Here is a 25384-nt window from a genome sequence, read left to right as displayed (position 1 = left end):
CCTCCAGGATGAGTTCGAGATACTCTTGTTCCCAACATTCCAAGGGGAGGGCGGGGATTTGGACCCAAAGATTGGCTAGGTTTAGTTGAGAGCCATACGGGTTGAATCCAACCCTCAATTTTGACAAAATGGGATACTCGTTGAAGATAATGGGCCCACATCCGACTCACCTCAGTCCAAGATGCCCACGTAACTAACTAGATTAGCATGTACAGCTTATCTTGTACATTTGTCAATCAACCAAAGTAAATCTCTAAAATCAGTTTGTTGTAATTTATCTTATTGATTATTAATATAAATGCATCAACCGAATCACCAAATTAGTGTGATCGGTTCTCACCCAAATCCTCTGTCCTTCATGGTATCATAGCCTCGTCAGTCTGAAACCATGTCCACTCAATCGGCTGCAGTTGTATCAACTAATGCCCAGCCATCTTCGTCAACTTCTACACCTATTGGCTTTGGAAACAACAGTTGTGAACGTCGGGAAAAATGGATAGGACACAGATTCTCTGGTAGTTCAAAAGAGTGCTCCCTTCTCCATTCCTAGACCAATCCCCTTTTGGATGTAGAGGCCTGAGCAAAAGGATGAGAAATTGCTTCCCCAGCCCTTTTCTATCAGAGCCCCCACCTTGAGACTCGGTTGAATGGTCTGAGAAGAGAGGGAGCGTGAACCTCTCGAACTCCAGAGAATCCTCAAGCCTTGAACTGAGAAAAACAAACACAAGAAACAAGAACGACATTAAAGAAAGCAAATGAAAATAAAATCAGATAGAAAGAAAAACACTATGTGAACTGTTAAAATACCTCGGGCAAAAGATGAAGACTAAACCACCATCGAATTGCTAAAATCCTTACGGGGATGAGGTAATGTGTTTTACCTCTTGTGGCCTTTACAAGTATCAACGATGCTGGTATTCGCAGATGGGTTTAAAGAACTCGAATGGACAATATGGAATTTGTTAGGTCGGCAGTTCGATAGTAGTAGTGGGAGCATATCGACGGCAGAGCAATGGTAGGTTGAGGTTTTAAGGCAGAGATGTGGTGGGGACGACGGTGGAGCAGGTCGAAGCACGCCAGACGAAGGATGATAACGCCGATGGGGATATGGGGGTCATGGGATTTTCCCCTGAATCGCCGTTCTTCTCTCTCTCTCAGACTTTCTCCCTCTCTTTCTCTCTCAGTTTTCTCTGAATTTTCTTAGTTTCTGCCTCTCCTCCCTCAATCTCTTTTTCTCTCAATTGCTCTCAGCTCTCCCTCTTTTCTCCATCTTCTTCTTCACTTTTCTCTCTCTGAAAACCCTTCTACACTTACCCGACAGCCTCTCTAAAGGAGAGCCACCGAGAGCTCCCTATTCTTTATTCGAAGAGGCCCCCTTCTCAAGCTTTCCCCTCTCGACCTCCCCTATTCTCTTCGGAATGGTGTCTCTGTTTATAATGGAGGGTAAGGGGAGGTTCTGTCAATTCTCAAAAAATGAAAGGGGGTTTTAGGTAAATTAGGGTTTAGAGGAATAGGAGGGTTCAATGTTTGGGGTCCAAAGGTAATTTATGGTAATTTGGGGAGAAGGGCATTTTGGTAATTTTAGGTTTAAAGGGTATTTTGGGGATTTAAGGAATGAAGGGCATCTTGAGGGTTTGGACACAATGAACGTATTTTTGGAATTTGAAATGAAGGGGTATTTTTGGAATTTTAGGGTATGAAGGACATTTGGTAAGAGGTGTTTTGGTAATTTGGAAGGAGGAAATTTTGGTAATCTTGTTCGAAGGGTATTCTGGTAATTTGGAATGGGATATCTTGGTAGTTTATTAGGAGGGGTATTTTAGTAATTTTGTTAAGGGAAAGTTGGAAATTTAGAGAAGGTATTTTGATAATTTGGTTTGAGGGGGTATTTTGGTAATTAGTCCAAGGGATATTTTGGTAACTTGGCAATGAGGGAAGGGTATTGTGCTAATTTGGAGAAAGGGGTATTTTGGTAATTCGGACAAGGGGTATTTTGGTAATTTGGTGAAGGGGGGTAATTTGGGGATTTGTCTAGGGGTATTTTGGGAAATTGGATGAGATCAATAGTGGGTTTTGAGATTTGGGTTCTTTGGATAGTTTGAGATGATCGGTAAGGCTAGATTAAGCTAATTGGGTCCGGATCGGGTGGATTTGGAATCCAATCAATCCGGAGCCTTGAAATGGAATCTTGGAGCGATAGAGGGGCAAACAAAGGTGCTCCTAGGTCTGATGGTTTTGTCTGATCTAATGGTTAAGGTGTAAGTGGGGGTTGATCGGGGCCATCGGATAGGTATGGATAGGTTTAATAGTGGATTTGGGGGCTTTGGGGGTAAAAGTTGGGATTTTTGGGGTTTTGGGGTGTTTTTGAGATATCAGAGTTTCTTATTGGGAATATGGGGTGAATTGGAGGTTTAGGCAATGGGCCGAGCAAAAATCGAGTGCTGACAGCTGCCCCTTTTTGTTGTGAGGTAGGAAACTATGAAACAACAAAGACCAAAAGAAGCACACAAAGATTTTTGCGAATGGTAAGCTCAGAAGAGGAGCGAGACAAAGGAGGATTGAGACAAAAAGGAATTCCCAGGCAGCATCATTTCATCATGTTTAAGCCATTTTATTCTTGGCAAAGCAACATTTCCTAGGTATCAAGAACCTTTGGAATCAGGGTAATTTGCCTTGAAAGAAAACAAATAAAACGATTGATAATATGAAAACTATTTGGAGAAAAGACCCCTCCTAAGTATCAAAAACGTTGCAAAATTTGGGTACATCTACGAAAACTAGATCTGGAATAAAACTACGAAAATTTCTTACACGGATCAAAACATAGAGGCTGACATGACCAATGGGTTTTTTTTACATGGGTCAAAGCATAGAGGCTGACGGGTCAACGAAAACTAATTCTAAGATAAAATTGCTAAAGCTAGATCTGGGATAATACTGCGAAAACTGGACCAAAGTAAATCTATTACTAAGAAAACCATGTCAGAGACAAACAAATCATTCATTAAGACAAAGGTTCAAAATTCTTGCAAAGCACCATCACAAAACATCAGCAAATATTCTTTAGCTTTTTTTCTAATTTTTAGTTTAATTAATTTTTTTAGAACATTTTGAAAGATTAATAACTGCTTTTTGACATAGCACAATGTAAAATAAGAGTTTTAGATATTATTTATCATTCATTTCATTCTTTCTTTTCTTTTCTTTTTCTTTCTATTTTTTCTGTTTTTTTTTCTTTTCTTTCTCTTTTCTCTAATTTTTTATTTCATTTATATGATCTCTATTTACTCAATTAAAACTAGTCCTAGTCAAAGGAAGGAGGGAGACTTACAAACGGTATTTCTGACACGAGTCAAGGCATAGAGGCTGACATGACCAACGGGATTTTCTGACGTGGGTCAAAGCATAAAGACTAACATGACCAATGGGATTTTATGATGTAAGTCAAAGCATAAAGGCTGACATGACCTAACGGAATTTCTGACACGGGTCAAAGCATAGAGCCTGACATGACCAATGGGATTTCTGACGCGAGTCAAAGCATAGAGCCTAACATGACCAACGGAATTTCTAGCGTGGGCCAAAGTATAGAGGTTGACATGACCAACGGAATTTTCTAACACGGGTCAAAGCATAGAGGCTGACATGACCAACGGAATTTTCTAACGCGGCTCAAAGCATAGAGGCTGACATGACCAATGAAATTTTCTAATGCGGGTCAAAGCATAGAGGCTGACATGACCAACGGAATTTCTGACGTGAGCAAAAGCATAGAGACTGACATGACCAACGGAATTTCTGACATGACCAATGAAATTTATGATGTGGGTCAAAGCATTAGAGACTGACATGACCAACGGAATTTTCTAACGCGGGTCAAAGCATAGTGGCTGATATGACCAACGGAATTTTCTGGCGCGAGTCAAAGCATAGAGTCTAACATAACCAATGGAAGACAGATGTGGGTCAAAGCATAGAGGTTGATATGACCAACGGATTTTCAAACGCAGCCCAAAGCATAAAGGCTGATACGACCAACGGAAGATAGACGTGGATCAAAGAACAAAGGCTAACGTAACCAACAGGAAATAGGTCAAAAAATAGAGATTGATATGACCAACGAAACTCAAAGTGAATATCATCAATGAAATTGGGGTTTAGATACTTTGACTGATAAATCTTCAATCAGATTATGGACTCAAGAAGCAAAACACCGAAGTGTGAGATAAACACCTAAAAGGATCTTTTGAAAGATAAGGCAATTATTTGCACGAAAGAACTCAAAATAACCAACATGTAAGCAAAAGGATATGGCATGATGGTAGAGCCAAGATAGAAATTGTACTGAAAGTCAAAACATCTCCTAAAAATGTGGTACAAGAAGTATTCAAATATCTTAGCAATGCACAAGGACATGAAATTTGGAAATGGTAAGAAGGAAAAGCTTCAAAACTCAAAGGCAAAAATGTCTTCAACCTCAACTCATATGAAAGTGATTATGTCCAAATGGGCTACTTCCGGTTCGCATCAAATGAGAGTGTGTATCCTCTCTTCATGATCATTTATTCAAAACTCTTTGAATTCAAAAGCATACGCAATGGAATTGTAAATTGTTGAACAAGGGAATTATTGTAAGAAAGGCTTTATCACAGGGGGTATGCCCTAGTTTTTCTTTTTTTTTTTTCTTTTTTTGTTTCTTCTTCTCTCTTTTTTCTCTTTTTTCTCTCTTCTCTTTTTTTGGTTAACAAAAATGGTAGGCTACGAAACTGATTCTTCAATGGAGCAAGTGACAACTATGATCCTTCATCATCGGCCAAATAGGGATGTCTACTACTGATTTGCCAATTTTTCAAAGATCAATGAGGTCTTGGTCATTAGGACGAAACGTGGTATGGGATGGAGGTTATAAATGATGGGTTAAAAGGCTCAAATAACAATTAATGGGGGGCATCAAATGCATGGATCACCTCTTGGGAAATTTGATTTAGGGTTCGCTCTCATCACCACGTTTACATTCTCTTTTTCTCTCTCTCTCTTTTGATTTTTTATGAAGGCTTTGTTCATAGCCCCTATGGATGGAGATTTATCTTCATATTCTTCATCAACAGGAATCGTGCCTTCTTATTGATCAAAGAGGACTTTATTTCGGGACTAAATGTAAATGGGTAGGGACAATCAAAACTAGTATGTGAGTGTCATCATAACAACTCCTGTAATGTTAAAATCATATTAACTACTCCAATTTCTTTTGACTACTTCTTGATTTTTTGTTTGTCAATTCAGCTTTTGCATTGATCTTCCTTGATAATTGTCCTACTTTACTTGAGTATTTCATTCTCAGCAAAGGTACTAAAAGTATATTTTTCTTTTTTTCTTCTTTTTTTTTTACTCTTCCTCGATTGCTCCAATCGCATTCCACTTATTTTTGACAACCACTCACTGGAAAGTGTTTATTGTGAAAAAAATGCTAACATGAAGGCTCAATGGGCTAACTAGGGGATTTTACTTCATATTATCAGGATTGAATACACAAGGTCAAAAAAACAGCCAAGAATGGCCTCCCTCCATTTCATTATTGATAGTATGTTACATATTGATGAAGCATATGTTGAGCATAATATACATCGATCAAAGCCCCCTTGGGCATTCTCCTCCTTTATCTCCTTTTTTGTTTTCTTTTTTATTCTCTCCTTTTTTTTATTTTTTAACCCTTTGATCATTCCTGAGATGCACCCTCTAGGTTTGACTAGTTTGCCGAAAAAGGGTTTAATGCATAAGCTCAACTAGTTAACTAGCGACTTTTGCAAATTCAATGGATCATTACGGAAAGAGAAACAGCCGAGGATAGCCTCCAATCCTTTCTTTTGCTAATTGACAGAGCACTAGGTTAGGATAGTGCCTTTGTTCTATGTTGGCTTAGGTGTTATTCAAGGGGAACGGACTATGTTTTGGTAGCTACAATTCTGCCCCAATTTGGACAAAGATGATGACTTTATTACGGGCTAGGAGGTTACTAGAAAATTCAACTAAAAAACTCTTGATCAACAACTGACTTTTCTTTAGGCATGCCTATGAGATAGACAACCCTAAATGGACTAATCACTCTCTTACGAGTAAGCATCTCAGGCAAGGGAAAGAGAAATGGGAGAAAATAATATTTTACTTATGGAAGTGGTCGGACCCATGAGATGGGCTAATCTACGTACCCCTTTGAAAGGGATCAGGCTGAACGTAGTTCAAAATGCCTTGGAAAGGCAAACAAGAAAGAATAACAAACTAGATGCAATAACAAAAGGAACTCTTGATGGTTGGAGATAGGGTAGAGAGCATTGACCCCCGGGCTCAGAGATTACATTCAAATTCACATAGTTGGCTTGACATTACAAATGATACTCAAAACTAACCAAAGATGACATTCAAAATATGCTGATAAAAGGGAGGCCTTAATTCAAATATGACTCCCGAGGCTCAGAAAATGCAATGAGACCTTGATCAATTAGTTGAACTGCAATCTTGAGCTAATTAAAATTGTCAGTGTCATGCCCCGATCCTCTATGATAATCATAATAGGTATTCTCATCGTAATTCTTAGGTTTACGCATCAAGGTAGGTCTCTCTTTAGGCAACTCCAGATATCCATCATTCAACAAGGTAGATAACAACTGAGAATATGAACAAGGAAGTGGGGACAATTCCTTTTCTGTTTGGGGTTTATTGCACCCTTGGGGTGCACTGCTGTTGACGTGATTGTGGAAGCATTGAAGTAGGGACTCCGAAAGAAGGATTAGATGGAGTTGTGGCTACAAAGCTAGTTGGGTGGCCAAATATAAACCGTACTTTGCTCCCTCCTAAATGCTTGGTTCCAAACTATTGGCTCAAGGGTGGCCAGATATGAACTGTACAAAGCTAACTGGGTGGCCAGATATGAACTGTATCATCAGTAGGTTAATCCATCCATGCCTAAGAGATTCTTCGATTATCACAACTCCTTTCACCACTTCATTGAAGTCCTTGAGCGGTTGTATAACCAACAAAGTATGGTAGGGATCTTTCAAAATCTTGACAAAAAGCCTAACCATTTCTTCCTTGGGCATGGGGTGTCACAGTTTGGATGCCATTTCACACCACCGATAGGCATAATCTATGAAAGACTGTCCAGGATTCTGAGCCATGGACTCAAGATCTACTCGATCTAGCATTAATTCCATGTAATAAGAAAAGTGGTCTAAGAATGCTTCAGATGCTCGTTTCCATGACTTCTTTTTCTCTTCCTCAAGATTGGCAAATCACATTCTAGCACTCCCAATCAAGTTTTTCTGGAACATCTTGATCAAAAGCTTCTATCATCAGAACCATATTGAAACATATCCCTACAAAATATTTTTAAGTGAATTTGTGGGCAACCTTTTCCCTCATATTTCTCAAAATCGGGCATCTTGAAATTCTCAAGCAATTTTGCATCTGGGTACAAGCATAACTCCTTAAAATCCGTGATTCCCAAATTGTGGACCCCTTTTACTTGTCTTATCTCTTTCTTTAACTTTTCTACATCATTGATGAACCTACAATTTATCTATATTTTATGAGGTTTTTGCATTAAATTTTATGCTGGTTTAATTAGATTTTGCCTTATTTTAGCTTGATTGCAAGAAAGATTTCAGGGGGAGCCAAATCAACAAAAAGAAGGCAAAAGCAAGAAAAGAAAGCCCAAAATTTATCAAGTTCAGCCCAGCCCAGCCATGAGAGCAAGGGAGTTTTCATTCGGCCCAAGAAGTGCAAACTAACTCTTTGGAAAACCCAAGGGAAGAAGCCTAGCAAGAAGGAAATTTCGGCCCAGCCCATTTTTAGTCCAAATAACAGCCTAGAGTGTAACCCACATGAGCTCAAAAGCAAACTAAGTTGTAGCCCAAATAGCAGCCCAAAGGGAGCTAGGGGCGGCAACTCCTAGAAGTTTCTTGAAGAGAATGAGGGAGCACTCTAGAAGGATCATGAGGGGTGTAATACACCCAATTCTAGAGACTTCAAGAAGGGGCAAGAGCCCCTTGAAAAACTATATAAGAAGGCCTCTAGGAGGGGTGAGAGGTGTTCAATTGCTTGAGATGAAGGCTCTCCCACTCTTAGAGGTTCGGCCACCTTGAGAGAAGAGAAGAGAAGAAGGCTAGGCGCAAGGAAGAACTTGAAGGGCTGAAAGAAGTTCAAGACAAGCAAGCTAGAAGAAGAAGGTGAGTTCGAATTGAGGGTTTGTGATTCAAAGATCTTTTGTAATAAATCATTTGTAATTTCATTCTCTTTTGATTTGAATTCAGTTTCTTTGTTATATTTTCTTTCTTCTTTCTCCTTGTTTCCATTCTTCCTTGATGTATTTCAGCTTGTAAAATTTCAGTTCAGCAATCTAATTCTTTTTTATTCATTCAAATGGTCATGAATTGTACTTGAAGTTTCTTGAATAAGGGTGTTATTGTAGATTAATTCGGCCAACTAACCTTCAAAACTCATATCTGAATTCTCATATCTGAGATTGCAAGATCTGAATTACTTGAAAGAGAATTCAGATCTGCAATTTTCAGATTGGCCGAACTAATCTACAGCTTGGAATTCCTAGAGTGCTTGAGAGAGACTCTAGGAATTCAGATCTACTATTCAATAAACTTTCACAATTCAGTTAGTGATCAATTCAGATTTGAATTGATGCCTTAGAAGTGTTTGAAGAAATGCATGCATGGGGATTAGATTCTTGCTAGAGATAGAAGAACCGTCACTCATGCATAGGATGAACATGCGCTTGAGAGAGGTTGTTCATGACCTTGGGGTTTCACCAAACCAAGGCTCAATCATGATTTATTCGAATGATCCAAATTGATAGATTGCTGAATTCTGAGATTGACATTTACTGCTTACTCTTCTAACCTGATTTGAAGGCAATTGGGCTAATGATTTAGATAGATTTTAATTTAGGATTTTTTTTTAGCTTTCATTAAAGTTTTGATTTATTTGTTGATCAGATAAGAAGTGCTCAATTTAGTATTGGTAATTGCTTCCTAAATCCTCGTGGGAACGATACTTCACTCACTACTTTATTATTTGAACGGCTAGTGCACTTGCTAGTGTCACAATGAGTCACACATCAAGTTTTTGGCACCGTTGCCGGGGATTTAGGGAAACAATATTAGGAAACATTGAGTATTCTTAATCTGATCTCATTCAGCATTGCATTCATAGTTGGGTTAATTTGCTAACTTTTTCATTTCAGCTTGGACTGCAACTGCTGTACTACTGTAGTTATGTTTCTTCTTTCTTAAGTAGATTACTTTCTTTTTCTGGTTTCAGTTTCATTTTAATTCATTTCCTTTAAATCTTGATGTTGTTACATTCAAAAAGAAAAAAAAAATCACAAAAATATGAGTGTTGCAGATCTGAGTTGCATTCGGCATTCAGATCAGCAGATTTCAGATCTGCAGCACTCAGCCGAAAAAAATTGCTTGTGTTTCAGACTTTTATTTCTTTTTCCATTACAAAAAGAAAAAAATATATATATAAAATGAAAAAAAAAGGGAGATCTTTTGAACAACAAGAAGAGCAATTGAGAATTCGGATCAGAATTCAGATTTGAGTTCAGATCTGAGTTCTGCTATTGCAGATCTGCAACAGTTCATATCTGAGTTCCTCTGAACTCAGACCTGAACTGATGCAATTTTGAGGGGAATTGGGTGTCATAACCACCCCAATTTACCCTAGGACACTTCTGCTACTCCTCAAATGCAATTTGGTAGCAATGACTGAAGGTAAGGCAATTGAGAACTCAGATCTGATAAATCCGACATACCCCAATTCACCCTATGATAAATCCGACATACCCCAAAGGTAATTGGATAGCAAAGAATGAAAAAGAAAATTCAGATCTGAACTGATACAGATCTGAACTATAGTTGAGGACTGAACTGATACAGAGCACATTTTGGATTTTCGGTGAACTGAACATTTGCTTTATCCACTTGTAACCGAGCTACATTAGCTAAGGAGGTGTATGTTTGGGTTGAATAATTGTGATGCCTCAGTTATTTAAAAAAAAATTTAGCACTTTCCAAGTATTTCTATTAGCATTCAGATCTGTAGCAGGGCTGCTATAGTACAACAGTAAGCAGACCTGAAAGTTGTGTGGACCGAATAGCTTGCAATACCAAACATTGCAGACCCAATTTTCAGGTCTTAGCAAGTGTTTGATATGCATCAGCTATACAGGTTTGAGCTTCAATTGTAGAGCTTAAAATCCTTAAACCAAGCCTAACTCAAGACTGGTTTTAGCTTATTTCAGGACTTTTTAATATATTTTTCATATCAGATCTGATATCAGCCCTAAAGCATCACAGATTTGATTCTAACCTTAATGGATGTATAATGCAGTGTATACCAATGAGTGTGTATGAGATATACAGCTCAGATCTGAATTATTATTTGTTAATTTCTCTGGACTAACAATACCAAAGACTTGTAGATCTGAACTCAACTAAATTGGGTCTGAATTCAAATGTTGCAATCGATGGATGTAGATAAAGGAACCTTGAATAAGATGATTAGTTTAAATCTGCTTTTAGTATAATCGGCTTCATTTATTCATGATAGGATGTAGGTTTTTGTATTCCAATAATTCACTTTACATTTTCAATGTGATAGGATTAGTTATTTATTTTCTTTTGTGAATATTGGCCTTTTTATTGATTTGACCTTAACAGTTTATGACAAGCAGACCTGAACTGGAAGAGATCCTTTACGACCCGGAGATTGAACGGACTCTCCGTGTTCGTTTAAGAGCTGCTAGGCAAGTCAGACAAGAAGCTCAAGAAGCTCAAGAAATGGCTGAGCAGAGGACTATGATGGACTATGCCAAACCCACTCTCACTGGAGCTGCCTCCAGCATTATCAGGCCCAATATTGCTGCTAACAACTTTGAGATCAAACCTGCCATCATACAAATGATTCAAAACACGGTGCAATTCTGTGGATTGGCCCACGAAGATCCCAATGCACACATTTCTAACTTTTTAGAAATTTGTGACACCTTCAAACACAATGGGTAAGTGATGACGCCATTAGGTTGAGGTTATTCCCATTTTCTTTGAAGGATAAAGCCAAAGCATGGCTGAATTCATTACCGGCAGGATCAATAGCTACGTGGGACGAAATGGCCAGCCGTTTTCTCTCTAAATATTTTTCCCCTTCTAAAACTGCTAAAATGAGGAATGACATCACTACTTTTTTCCAACAAGAGGGGGAATCTTTATATGAGTCATGGGAATGATACAAGGAGCTGTTAAGGAGAGTTCCTCACAATGGCCTCCCCATTTGGCTGCAAGTGCAGACTTTCTATAATGGTCTTACTAACTCAATTAAGACCATATTAGATGCTGCAGCCGGAGGATCCATAAATAATAAAACTCCTGAGGTTGCCCATGCACTTATTGAGGAAATGGCAGCCAACAACTATCAATGGCATTCGGAAAGAACTCAAACTAGGAAGCAGCAAGGCTTGCATAATGTTGACACTTATACAGCACTATCTGCACAAATAGGAGCACTCAGTAAGAAAATAGATGAAACGCAGATAGCTGCCATGCATGTGCAGCCTCTTAATTGTGAATTGTGTGGGGGAGGCCACATCAGTACAGACTGCCAAGTTGGCAATCAGTTCAGACCATCTACTGAACAAGTTGACTATGTCAGCAATTCGTCAAGACAACAGGGTTACCAGAGTCACCATACTTTTCATCCAGGATGAAGGGGACATTCAAACCAGTCCTGGCCAATTCAGCATACTTCCAAGCCGTTCCACCAGACTTGTCATCAGCCTGAACCAAAATCCAATTTGGAAGAACTTATGACAAAATTTATAGCAGGTGCAGAAACTAGGTTTCAGAACCAGGAAGCCTCAATCAAAAACCTGGAAAACCAAGTGGGGCAATTGGCACAATTAATCTCTTCCAGACTGCCGGGAACTCTTCCAAGCAACACTGAAGTAAATCCACGAGAGCAGGTGCAAGCTATTACCTTAAGGAGTGGAAAAGAGTTGCCTGAGGTAAAAAAGAAGAATTGGGCTGAACCCAAGGCAGAAACAAGCCTTGGGACCAGACAACAGAAGACGGAACAACCAGAAGCACAACAAGGGATGCACCAACAACCACGAGTTCCATTCCCTAACAGGCTGAAGCAACAAAAATTGGAGAAGGAATTTGGTAAGTTTCTTGAAATATTTAAAAGTTTACATATTAATATTCCTTTTGCTGATGCTTTAGCCCAGATGCCACACTATGCAAGGTTTTTGAAGGAATTATTGGCAAACAAAAGGAAACTGGGAGATGTGGCTACAGTTGCATTAAATGAGGAATGTTCTACTATCCTTCTGAACAAGCTGCCTCAGAAACTCAAAGATCCAGGGAGTTTCACTATTCCTTGTACCATTGGCAGTTTAAAAATTGAAAAAGCTTTATGTGACCTGGGAGCTAGCATCAATTTAATGCCATATTCTATCTTCAAGAAATTGGGGTTGAATGAACCCCAACCCACTAGAGTGGCATTACAATTGGCTGATAGATCCATTAGACATTCTATGGGATCATAGAAGATGTGTTAGTTAAAGTTGACAAATTCATTTTTCCAGTTGATTTCATTGTGTTAGACATGCAAGAAGATGTGGAGGTCCCGCTTATCCTAGGGAGACATTTCCTGGCTACCGGGAAAGCAATGATTGATGTCCAACAAGGACAACTCAGCCTTAGGATACAAGATGAGGAGATAATTTTTAAAATGTCTAATGCTATGAAACATGCACCCTCTAGTGATGATTCTTGTTTTATGATTGATGCCATTGAATTGACAATTGATGAATGCTTCCAGGTAAGTAGAATAACTGATCCTCTTGAACTCTGCCTCCAGCAGGGAGAACTTGAAGAAGGAGAAAATGAAAAAATAAACCTCATGATAGCATACCTGAACGATAAGCCTCAATTCAAGGGAAAAGGGTTTCTTAAATTAGAGAACTTAGGCAAATTGCCTGGACCATCAGGTAAGCCATCACCCCAAGAACCCCCCACCCTTAAACTAAAGCAATTACCATCCCATTTAGAGTATGCTTTCCTTGAGGAACCATCAGATCTCCCCGTGATAATTTCCGCAGCGCTGAATCCCTTACAAAGAGAAAAATTATTAAGAGTGTTGTGGGAACACAAAAATGCTATAGCTTGGAAGGTAGAAGATATCAAAGGCATTAATCCATCAATCTGCACTCACAGAATTTTGATGGAAGAGGACAGCAAGCCTTCCGTTCAACCCCAAAGGCGCCTGAACCCCAACATGAAAGAAGTGGTAAAGGCTGAAATAATTAAGTTGTTAGATGCTGGTATCATTTATCCTATTTCTGATAGTTCTTGGGTAAGCCCTGTGCAAGTTGTGCCCAAGAAAGGGGGTACGACTGTTGTTCCAAATGAGAAAAATGAATTCATCCCTACTAGAACCGTCACCGGATGGCGTGTGTGTATTGACTATAGAAAATTAAATGAATCCACCCGGAAGGACCATTTCCCTCTCCCATTTATGGATCAAATGTTGGAAAGGCTAGCCGGGCATGAGTATTATTGTTTCTTGGATGGATATTCAGGGTATAACCAGATACCAATTGCACCAGAAGATCAAGAAAAGACCACTTTTACTTGCCCATATGGAACCTTTGCATACCGAAAGATGCCCTTTAGGTTATGCAATGCCCCAGCAACCTTTCAGCGATGTATGATGTCTATATTTTCTGATATGGTTGAAAAATTTATTGAGATCTTCATGGATGATTTTTCAGTTTTTTGCTCTTCGTTTGATGCATGTTTGAATAATCTGGAACAGGTGCTTACTAGATGTAAAGAAACACATCTTGTGTTGAATTGGGAGAAATGTCATTTTATGGTGCAAGAAGGCATAGTGCTTGGACACAAAATCTCTCAAAGAGGTATAGAAGTCGACAAGGCCAAGGTGGAGGCAATTGAAAAATTGCCAACCCCAACATCTGTTCGTTCTTTGAGAAGTTTCTTAGGACATGTCGGATTCTATAGGAGGTTTATTAAGGATTTCTCAAAAATTTCCAAGCCATTATCTACCTTGCTTCAAAAAGAAGTGCCTTTTGAATTTTCAACTGAATGCCTTCATGCTTTCAACATCTTGAAAGACAAATTGATCCATGCACCTATCATGGTAGCACCAGATTAGACCCACCCATTTGAATTAATGTGTGATGCGAGTGATTTTGCTATAGGAGCTGTTTTAGGACAAAGAATGAACAAACATTTTCAGCCAATTTACTATGCTAGCAGAACCTTGACTGGATCCCAACTCAATTACACCACCACAGAAAAGGAGCTGCTAGCAGTAATATTTGCACTTGATAAGTTTCGTTCATATCTGATATTATCCAAGGTTGTTGTCTACACAGATCACTCGGCATTAAAGCACTTGCTTACCAAGCAAAACTCAAAACCAAGACTGATCAGGTGGATCATTTTATTGCAAGAGTTTGACATTGAGATTAGAGACATGAAGGGTGCTGCAAACCTGGCTGTTGACCATCTCTCCCGGTTGGACACAGTAAGCTCAAAAGAGGAGATAACCAGCAACATTCGAGAAGAATTTCCGGATGAGCAGTTGTACTCAATACAGAAATACTCATATCCTTGGTATGCTGATTTTGCTAATTATCTAGCTGCACAAGTCCTTCCTCCTAACCTTTCATATCAACAGAAAAAGAAATTCCTTTCTGATGTAAAATACTATCTGTGGGAGGAACCATTTTTGTATAAATTGTGTGCAGATCAGATCATAAGGAGATATGTCCCCGAGGAGGAGATGGAGTCGGTACTCCAATTTTGCCATGATAAAGAAACAGGAGGTCATTTTGGAGCTAGTCGCACTGCAGCCAAGGTTTTGCAATCAGGTTTTTATTGGCCCACACTTTTCAAAGATGCCCATAGGTATGTGTCCACATGTGACAAATGCCAAAGATCGGGAAACATTTCCCGACGGAATGAAATGCCCATTTCCAATATTTTAATCTGTGAAATCTTTGATGTTTGGAGTATAGATTTCATGGGACCTTTCCCGAATTCTTTTGGGAATAAGTACATCCTCGTTGCAGTTGACTATGTATCCAAATGGGTAGAAGCCATGGCTTTACCCACAAATGACTCAAGAAGGGTGGTACACTTCCTAAAGAAGCTATTCTCCCGATTTGGCACTCCGCGAGCTATAATTAGTGATAGGGGAACTCACTTCTGCAATAGCCAATTTGAGAGGTTAATGCAGAAATATGGAATTACACATAAATTAGCTACCCCTTATCACCCTCAAACCAGTGGCCAAGTGGAGTTGGCTAACAGGGAACTCAAAAGAATTCTGGAAAAGACCGTAGCATCTGCCAGAAAAGATTGGTCCATCAAATTAGATGATGCATTATGGGCATATAGAACTGCATTTAAGACACCCATTGGCATGTCCCCCTACAGATTGGTCTTTGGTAAAGCATGCCATTTACCAGTTGAATTAGAACACAAGGCCTATTGGGCTCTTAAATTCTTAAATTTTGACATTCAGGCCACAGGGGCTAAAAGGCGGTTGCAATTGAATGAATTGGATGAATTCAGACTTACCACCTATGAGAATGCCAAAGTTTATAAAGAAAGAATAAAAAACTGGCATGATAAAAACTTGTTGAGACGGGACTTTTATGTAGGCCAACAGGTATTGTTATATAATTCCCGTCTCCGCTTGTTTCCAAGTAAGCTGAGATCTAGGTGCTCTGGACCCTTTACCATTTCACAGATTTTTCCCCATGGGGCTATAGAACTCACCCACCCAGTTCAGGGCACGTTTAAAGTAAATGGTCAGCGCCTGAAACCATATTTAATGGGCGGTACTGTACCCCCTCTATCCACTATTTATCTTGATAACCAATAATCTTTTATGCTTGCTCATGAACAGGTTAAGGAATCTTTTGGTCATTTATCTTTTTAGAATATTAGTTAGTAAAATAAAGATCTTTTTCTCAAAATTCCAATTCTTTAAGGACTCAGTTCATCATTTTCTTTTCTTCAGTTTGCTCTAGCAAGTGTGATCCCCTAACACTACGAACATTGAGGACAATGTTCATCTTAAGTGTGGGGGAGTGAGCCCAAGGCTAGGGTATGGGGGTTGAAACCATGCACCTCATTCACCCCAACACACATATGCAGGCAATGACATAATCAAAAAAGACTGGAACCCCTCAAGTTCATTACTATTTATTTGATGATTTTTTTTAAGAAGGAATTCAATGAGTTGAGGGAGACTGATGTACTTGTTAAGTTTTTATTCTTGTGAATGACCCAATTTGATATATGCATGAGAAAAGGGGAGCTGAATATGCTTTTCAGCATGACTAGCCATAACTATCTTCATGTGTATGGAAGCCCTTGATTTCATGGTTAATGGTCAAGAGAGCTAGTGCATATCTGAAATGCTGATTCTTGAGGTTCAATAATTGCAAAGAATGACAAAAGCCCAAATTGACTCCGCTATTCTGAGTTGAATAGTAAAACTAGCAGCTCAGAACATGAGTCCTACCTCAAGTAAGTGACCAGTGTGAGATGGAGCATAAGATGCACTCACACCAAAAAAAAAAAAAAAAGTAAAAGAGAGAGAAAAGTGTGTGAGATGGAGCATAAAATGCACTCACACTGAAAAAAAAAAAAAAAAGAAAAGGGTGAGATGGAGCATAAGATGCACTCACCCTTATAAATAAGTAATTGTGGTGACAACCGAGGTTCAAAGGGGCACTCTAAAGTTGAACTCTCATTGAGATTTAGTTACAGATGTGAAACTTAGTGAAATTTGATTATTAACCTTGACAATTAAGGAGCTGATTTATATATGAATTAGGAGTGAAGGCTAGACTATGATGAAATTCATATTCTCCTTTCCTTGGATCTGATACATATCTTAAATGGTAATTTACAAGAATAAGAGTTGAGCACTTACAAAAGTTCCCCGACTACTTAATGCATTTCTATCTTAAAAAGTTCACCAGGTAAATGGTGAGAACAGAAGGGGGGAATGTTAAGTTTATGGCTGATGTCTTTGCTTGAGGACAAGCAAAAGCTTAAGTGTGGGGGTATTTGATGAACCTACAATTTATCTATATTTTATGAGGTTTTTGCATGAAATTTTATGCTGGTTTAATTAGATTTTGCCTTATTTTAGCTTGATTGCAAGAAAGATTTCAGAGGGAGCCAAATCAACAAAAAGAAGGCAAAAGCAAGAAAAGAAAGCCCAAAATTTATCAAGTTCAGCCCAGCCCAGCCATGAGAGCAAGGGAGTTTTCATTCGGCCCAAGAAGTGCAAACTAACTCTTTGGAAAACCCAAGGGAAGAAGCCTAGCAAGAAGGAAATTTCGGCCCAACCCATTTTTAGTCCAAATAACAGCCTAGAGTGTAACCCACATGAGCTCAAAATCAAAATAAGTTGTAGCCCAAATAGCAGCCTAAAGAGAGCTAGGGGCGGCAACTCCTAGAAGTTTCTTGAAGAGAATGAGGGAGCACTCTAGAAGGTTCATGAGGGGTGTAATACACCCAATTCTAGAGACTTCAAGAAGGGGCAAGAGCCCCTTGAAAAACTATATAAGAAGGCCTTTAGGAGGGGTGAGAGGTGTTCAATTGCTTGAGATGAAGGCTCTCCCACTCTTAGAGGTTCGGTCACCTTGAGAGAAGAGAAGAGAAGAAGGCTAGGCGCAAGGAAGAACTTGAAGGGCTGAAAGAAGTTCAAGACAAGCAAGCTAGAAGAAGAAGGTGAGTTCGAATTGAGGGTTTGTGATTCAAAGATCTTTTGTAATAAATCATTTGTAATTTCATTCTCTTTTGATTTGAATTCAGTTTCTTTGTTATATTTTCTTTCTTCTTTCTCCTTGTTTCCATTCTTCCTTGATGTATTTCAGCTTGTAAAATTTCAGTTCAGCAATCTAATTCTTTTTTATTCATTCAAATGGTCATGAATTGTACTTGAAGTTTCTTGAATAAGGGTGTTATTGTAGATTAATTCGGCCAACTAACCTTCAAAACCCATATCTGAATTCTCATATCTGAGATTGCAAGATCTGAATTGCTTGAAAGAGAATTCAGATCTGCAATTTTCAGATTGGCCGAACTAATCTACAGCTTGGAATTCCTAGAGTGCTTGAGAGAGACTCTAGGAATTCAGATCTACTATTCAAGAAACTTTCACAATTCAGTTGGTGATCAATTCAGATTTGAATTGATGCCTTAGAAGTGTTTGAAGAAATGCATGCATGGGGATTAGATTCTTGCTAGAGATAGAAGAACCGTCACTCATGCATAGGATGAACATGCGCTTGAGAGAGGCTGTTCATGACCTTGGGGTTTTACCAAACCAAGGCTCAATCATGATTTATTCGAATGATCCAAATTGATAGATTGCTGAATTCTGAGATTGACATTTACTGCTTACTCTTCTAACCTGATTTGAAGGCAATTGGGCCAATGATTTAGATAGATTTTAATTTAGGATTTTTTTTTAGCTTTCATTAAAGTTTTGATTTATTTGTTGATCAGATAAGAAGTGCTCAATTTAGTATTGGTAATTGCTTCCTAAATCCTCGTGGGAACGATACTTCACTCACTACTTTATTACTTGAACGGCTAGTGCACTTGCTAGTGTCACAATGAGCCACACATCAATCATCCTTGAATGAGGTTTGGAATTGGGGAGGTGGTGTAGTGAACTTGGGATTGTCCTTGCCAGAAAGGGTTGGAGAGGATTGAGCACAGGATTGTCCCGGGAAACTGAAGGTTGGCTGTCTTAGGGGTTAATAGTAAGATTGTTTAGTAAAGCTACGAGTTGGTTGGGAGGAAGGCTGACAATAGGGTGCTCTGTGAAGCTAAAAGCTGGTTAGGGAGGAGATTGGTGTGACGAAATAGTGAACACAAAAGGGCCAAGGAGGTGTAAAGGTAGTATTGGGTGTGGTAGATGTTGAGAACGAAGATGATGTGAAAGGTGTGAAAGTTGTTGATGTGCTCGGAGGTGTAAAGGTGATAAAGGTTCTCGACGCTAACAAATAAGTGCTTTGATTTGATGAGGAAGGAGGAGGCGGTACTGATCGGGTATGCTCATCGCAGAAGGCCGCAAACTAGGCTATTGCATTTTCTAATTGCTCCTAGAGTTTGAGGTAATCGTTATATAGAACTGGGGCGGGTATGTTTGGGTCCGCCAAAACAGACAAACCTATAGATGATGATGCAACTGTAGGATCATTATTACTGAATCTTTTTTCATGGCTCAGGAAATCGATTGGATTAGTACATGACTTAGTAATTTTTGTTCTCATTCACTCTCTCTCTCTCTCTCTCTCTCTCTCCTGTTAACATAACTTAGTAACTCCTTTATTTTGTTCTCATTCACTCTCTCTCTCTCCCTCTCTTTGATTTTTTTATTAATTTTTGAAAACTTTGAATTTTTTGTGAATTTTTATTTTTATTCCATGATATTTTCCTTCTTTTTTTCTTTTTTTAATTTTTTCCTCTCTTCTTTCCTTTTTATCCCTTTTTTAAATTTTTCTTCTTGTTGTTGTTTCTCTTTCTTTTCCTTTATTATTTTTCATTATATTTATTACTTTTGGATTTTCTCTTTTCTTTTTTTCTTTTTTTCTTTTTTTCTTTTTTTATGATTTTTCACTATTTTAATTATACTTTTTTTTTTGTTTTTGGATTTTTCATTTTTTATCTTTTGGGGATTTTTCTTCCACTCTTTTTTTATTTCAGATTTTCCCATTTTTTTATATTTGGGCTTTTTTCTCTTCTTTTTTTGTATTTTGCATTTTCCCTCTATTTTTCCTTTTTGATTTTCCATTTTTTTGTTTTTTTACTTTGGGTTTTCCCCTTCTTTTTTTTATTTTCAGATTTTCCCATTTTTTTGTGGTTTTCACCCCTTTTTTGGTTTTTCTTCTTTTTTTATTTTCTCCTTTTTTTTTTGTATTTTACAATCTTTTTTCACTCCTAATAGGGCCCTCTAAAATTGATCACGCAAATGCATCACACAAGGTGGCTGACCCTAGAGTCTAGGCTAACACACAAATGATGTGCATGGGCATAGGGTATGACATCTAAATTCATGGCCAAAGTCACCGGTCTTCAAATCTCCATCCATATAGCCTTCTCAACTTGGTGACTGGCTGAGAACTTTCCACCGGCCCCATCGGATGCCTAGTCCCGATGGCCCAAATGTACCGGACTCTCTCCTAATAGAACAATGGGCTCCTAGATATCTTGGGATACTATGAAATATGCAAATGCTCATACAGATGACAATTATAACGAGGCACGATCATAAAAATAAGCAGGAATAGTAATATAACCAATTCAAAACCTATGCCCAAACACATTCTTAGCATACACATGATAAGAAAGTAGAACATTACATCGTTATCAAGCGTGAACCAGCCCAACTATTTCCTTTGTCACTTTAGAAAATTGCTCAAACGCTTTGAATAATTGCTCGATTACTTACTCAAAGCGATACTTTAATCGGCATATGTGTACTCTAGGCCCCAATCATAACTATCCTTGTAATCATTTATGTTAGCCACAAAAAAGGTTAAAGCAGAACCTTACTTGAACTTTGGACCCGTGAAAAAAAAACCCGCTAGTAGGCCCCCTTTTATCTAGTGACAGCCACCTATGACTCCCTCTCACATGCATATGGGTATTGAAACACCCACCAAACATGAAGCTGGAGAGGCAAGTGGCCTGTTGTGCTAAAGCCAGGGTGAATTAAATTTTCTGCCACCGATACCCACCCTCTTATGCCACACAAACTGCAACTTTCAGACCAAAACCACTTGATCAGTCGACCAAATGTCATTTCTGTTGATAGATCAAGCGACAATAGGTGATTTAGGTCCAGGTCAACTCAACAGAAATGTTGTTTGAACTTTAGCACAAAACATGCATGACAGGTTGGGATGTTTCTTTAACTAGGTGTCTTGAGTGTCTCCTTACTTGGAGTGAGGCCAGCCTAGAGGTTATTCAGAAATCTCTAAAGAAGCGCAGGGTGATGAAGGGAAAATCTATCATGGGTCACAACCTTGAACTACCTATTCTCTAGCCATTCATCTAGGGCAAGTCACAGTCAAATCATCACCCCAGATACTCCCAATCTTATAACCACCCACCTGGCCTAGTTCTTTCCAACGCCTGGGCTCTAAGCTAAAGCAGCTGAAAGCTTAGAAGTAAATACCAAACCAAGGCAAAACTATCCTCAAGTTCGAATTCATACCCAACCTGGACAAACCTATCTGCAATCATCCTTTAAACATGACTGACACCAGACCCTTCTCCTTTGTCATGACCCAAGCTTGGTTTATCACGAGTGCTTGGCTTGTGTACCAGTCCTGAGACCTCTCAATAATAAGCTCTTCGGATAAAGAAAAGGATTTGGCTCTAAAAAAGAAAAACTGTTGTCACATGTAAGACCAAAGATGCATGAAACGAACCAAAACAGCCTCACAATAGCAGCTAAACAGAAGATCATTTGACCTTGCTATAGACTACCCACTTCTTACCGAGTCCCCTCTCTACTGTGAAAGGACAAGAAACCAAGAAGCTACACTAAGTTGCACTTGTGAGAAGCTTCTCATCCGATAGGGACCATCCTGCCAGACCAATGGACATGCCAAAACTGATTTCAGCTAATGACCCACTTACAACTGAGCCTACCCATTGTTTAGATAAAGACTTAACTTAAGATCAACAAGAAGAAGAAAAAAACAGACCTGAAATCACCTATCTTAGCCTGAGAATAAATTTTGGACAGTCTAAGAGGTAGGTAAGAAATCAACATTTAGAAATCTCAGAAATGAGCCTCAACCAGAGGTACTTACTCCAAATGCAGGTTCAGCTTATAAGATCAATGGACCTCACAACCACAACTTCATTTATTAATCATCTGAAGGAAGAAAGAAACAAGATAAAGCAGGTATCTGGAAGAAAAGGCAAGATCAAGACTTAAAAAAAAATATTCTGTAATTCCAAACAACATTAACAACATCCTTCTAGTCTTCTTATGGGATAGAACTTACAAAAGCATTCTCTGTATTCAGATCATTCAACAGACTCAGAGCAAGACCTGGTTCCTTACCTTTAGCTTATTCAAAACAAGAACTTAGGGGGGCATACTACTTACTCCTAATCCAGCACTTTAAAGATAAATGCGATGTTTGAATAGCTCAAGCTTACTGCCTTTTTATTTTATTATATATATATATATATATATATATATATATATATGAATATGAATTTTTTCATGCCCAGAATCAAACTAAATAAGGGAACCCCCAGGTTAAGCCCTGCTCTTCTTGTCACTCCATCAATACAAACCTTACAAACACCCTAGCACATAGGATACTTCAGAACTGTGTGTCTTAAAGCCGAAAACAGCAGTCCCTCAGACCTTCCTTCTACAGTCGCCCCTCTGGTGACCAAAGCTTAACTGAGATAGAAAACCCAGCAATGGGAAATTCCCCTTAGGGTCAGCTACAGCCTCAGTGATTCAGGGAAACATGGAAAGGTAAGAGCTCAAAGTCAGCAGTGGTTGAATTACGATGCGGAGCAAGTAAAATGCTGCTTGCTGTCAAAGAAACCTGAGCATCCTAATCTGTAATAACAGTATTCAATATTGAATCATCATGTCAAAAGATGATAGGCTAAGGCCCCTTTGGGAATAATCATGTCAAAGCAAACTCGGACACATATAAAGAAGCAGCTCAGAAGATACAAAACAAGAATTATTCAATATTGAATAATTGAGCCAAGGACTTATTTGAACCAAACAAGAGAAAGAAATTGAGCTGTAGCTCTCACTGTTAGCTATTTCTGAAATAAAACAGGGGAAACAGGCCAAGCAGAGATAAGTCCTAGAATTATGCTTAAGAATGCTTTAGTCCAAGAGAGCCCCAAACAGTGGGTCATTTCCAAGTAAATCAGCCCAAGGTAAAGCAACTCTGATTTCTATAAATCCCAGATACTTGGCTAACTAGGTTCTGGTTTGTCCTTGATCCAGGTAATGCCAATGTCTCACTTTCCATCCAACCGGTCTACTTTGTCTGTACCACCACAGACTTGGCTCATGCAAATTCAAGTAAACCTAATCATGGTGCTCTATAGCCAACACAATTCTGGATTCCACATCAGATTATTCAGGAAAACACACCTTCCGCTTTTTTAATATGTTTTCTCTTTTTTGGATATTTTGCAAAACCGAAAAATAGGAAACCACGGAGATTTTAAAACCAACAGATACCAAATTGTTATTTTAAAGCTGAAACTGATTGCCTCAAGTGCAACCAGTAAGGGAAATGGAGTTCACACTGTTCTCAGCCTTCCCCAGTGGAGTCGCCAATCTGTGAACATCGGGAAAATAACTTCATCCGCAGTTCACTTCATGGCTGAAGTTATGGAGTCGCCACCCATCAGGAATTATCAATGGGGAGTGATGGATCTCCCAGGTTTAAGTTTCACAATGTTTTCAGAAATAACGACCCCATACCAATCGGCAGGATAAGGCTAATCTGGGTAAGTTGATAAAGAGAGGGGGAAGGAGTAATGTGGATACTGGATTTCCCTTCTCTGCTTACAAAAAATGGATAGGAGACTCAGATTCTCTGGTAATTAGAAAGAGTGATCCCTTCTCCATTCCTAGACCAATCCCCTTTTGGATGTAGGGGCCAGAGAAAAAAGGATGAGAAATTGCTTCCTCACCCCTTTTCTATTAGATCCCCCACCTTTGGACTCAGCTGAATGGTCTGAGAAGAGAGGGAGCGTAAACCTCTCAAACTCCAGAGGATCATCAAGCCTTGAACTGAGAAGAACGAACACAAGAAAGAAGAACGACAATAAATAAAGTAATGAAAATAAAATCAGATAGAAAGAAAAACACTATGTGAACTGTTAAAATACCTCGGCAAAAAGATGAAGACTAAACCACCTTCGAATTGCTAAAATACCTTAAGAAGGGGATGAGGAAATGAGTTTTACCTCTTGTGGCCTTTACAAGTATCAACGATGCTGGTATTCGCAGATGGGTTTAAAGAACTCGAATGGACGATATGGAATTGTTAGGTCGGCAGTTCGATAGTAGCAGTGGGAGCATATCGACGGCAGAGCACTGGCAGGTTGAGGTTTTAAGGCAGAGATGTGGTGGGACGACGGTAGAGCAGGTCGAAGCACGCCAGACGAAGGATGATAACGCCGATGGGGATATGGGGGTCGTGGAATTTTCCCCTGAATCGCCGCTCTTCTCTCTCTCTCAGACTTTCTCCCCCCCCCCCCTCTCTCTCTCTCTCTCTCTTTCTCTCTCTCTCTCTCTCTCTCTCTCTCTCTCTCTCTCTCTCTCTCTCTCTCTCTCTCAGTTTTCTCTGAATTTTCTTGGTTTCTGCCTCTCCCTCATTCTCTTTTTCTTTCGATTGCTCTCAGTTCTCCCTCTTTTCCCCTTCTTCTTCTTCTTCTTCTTCTTCTTCTTCAGGTTTCTCTCTCTCTCTCTGGAAACCCTTCTGCACTTACCCGACACCTCTCTAAAGTTAGAGAGCCACCGAGAGCTCCCTATTCTTTATTCGAAGCAGCACCTCCTCAAGCTTTCCCCTCTCGACCTCCTCCATTCTCTTGGGAATGGTGTCTCTATTTATAATGGAGGGCAAGGGGAGGTTTTCTCAATTCTAAAAAAATGAAAGGGGGTTTTAGGTAAATCAGGGTTCAAAGGGATGAGAGGGTTCATTATTTGGGGTCCAAAGGGTAATTTATGGTAATTTAGGGTAAAGGGCATTTTGGTAATTTTAGGTTTAAAGGGTATTTTGGGGATTTAAGGAATGAGGGATATCTTGAGGATTTGGACACAATGAAGGTATTTTGGGAATTTGAAATGAAGGGGTAAATATGGAATTTTAGGGTATGAAGGGCATTTGGTAAGGGGTATTTTGGTAATTTGGAAGGCATAAATTTTGGTAAGCTTGTTTTAAGGGTATTCTGGTAATTTGGAATGGGGATATTTTGGTAGTTTGTTCTAAAGGGTATTTTGGTAATTTTGTTAAGGGTAAGTTGAAAATTTGGAGAAGGGCATTTTGGTAATTTGGTCTAAGGAGTATTTTGGTAATTAGTCAAAGGAATATTTTGGTAACTTGGCAATGAGGGAAGGGTATTGTGGTAATTTGTAGAAAGGGGCATTTTGGTAATTTGGTGTAAAGGGGTAATTTGGGAAATTGGATTAGATCAATAGTGGGTTTTGAGATTTGGGTTCTTTGGACAGTCTAAGATGATTGGTA

At 39.0% G+C, this 25384-nt stretch overlaps 1 long non-coding RNA gene and 1 other non-coding gene across 2 annotated transcripts; both read right to left on the bottom strand.

Moving 5' to 3' along the window:
* Nucleotides 1–11227: 11227 nt before the first annotated feature.
* LOC148874482 (small nucleolar RNA R71) lies at nucleotides 11228–11334 on the bottom strand. Its single transcript, XR_016106302.1, has one exon. It is a non-coding gene; the product is annotated as a small nucleolar RNA R71 (small nucleolar RNA).
* An 8676-nt stretch (nucleotides 11335–20010) lies between these two features.
* LOC148874481 (uncharacterized) lies at nucleotides 20011–24716 on the bottom strand. Its single transcript, XR_016105626.1, has 2 exons — nucleotides 24105–24716; nucleotides 20011–22725 (listed from the first exon to the last, which is right to left on the bottom strand). It is a non-coding gene; the product is annotated as an uncharacterized LOC148874481 (long non-coding RNA).
* Nucleotides 24717–25384: the final 668 nt, after the last annotated feature.

Source organism: Nelumbo lutea, chromosome 1 (genome assembly GCF_056320005.1).
Source record: "Nelumbo lutea isolate HS-2025 chromosome 1, American lotus-T2T, whole genome shotgun sequence".
In the NCBI taxonomy this organism is placed as follows: domain Eukaryota; kingdom Viridiplantae; phylum Streptophyta; class Magnoliopsida; order Proteales; family Nelumbonaceae; genus Nelumbo; species Nelumbo lutea.
Note: the sequence above shows the minus strand (reverse complement) of the source record. Positions and strands in the feature narration are given on the sequence as shown.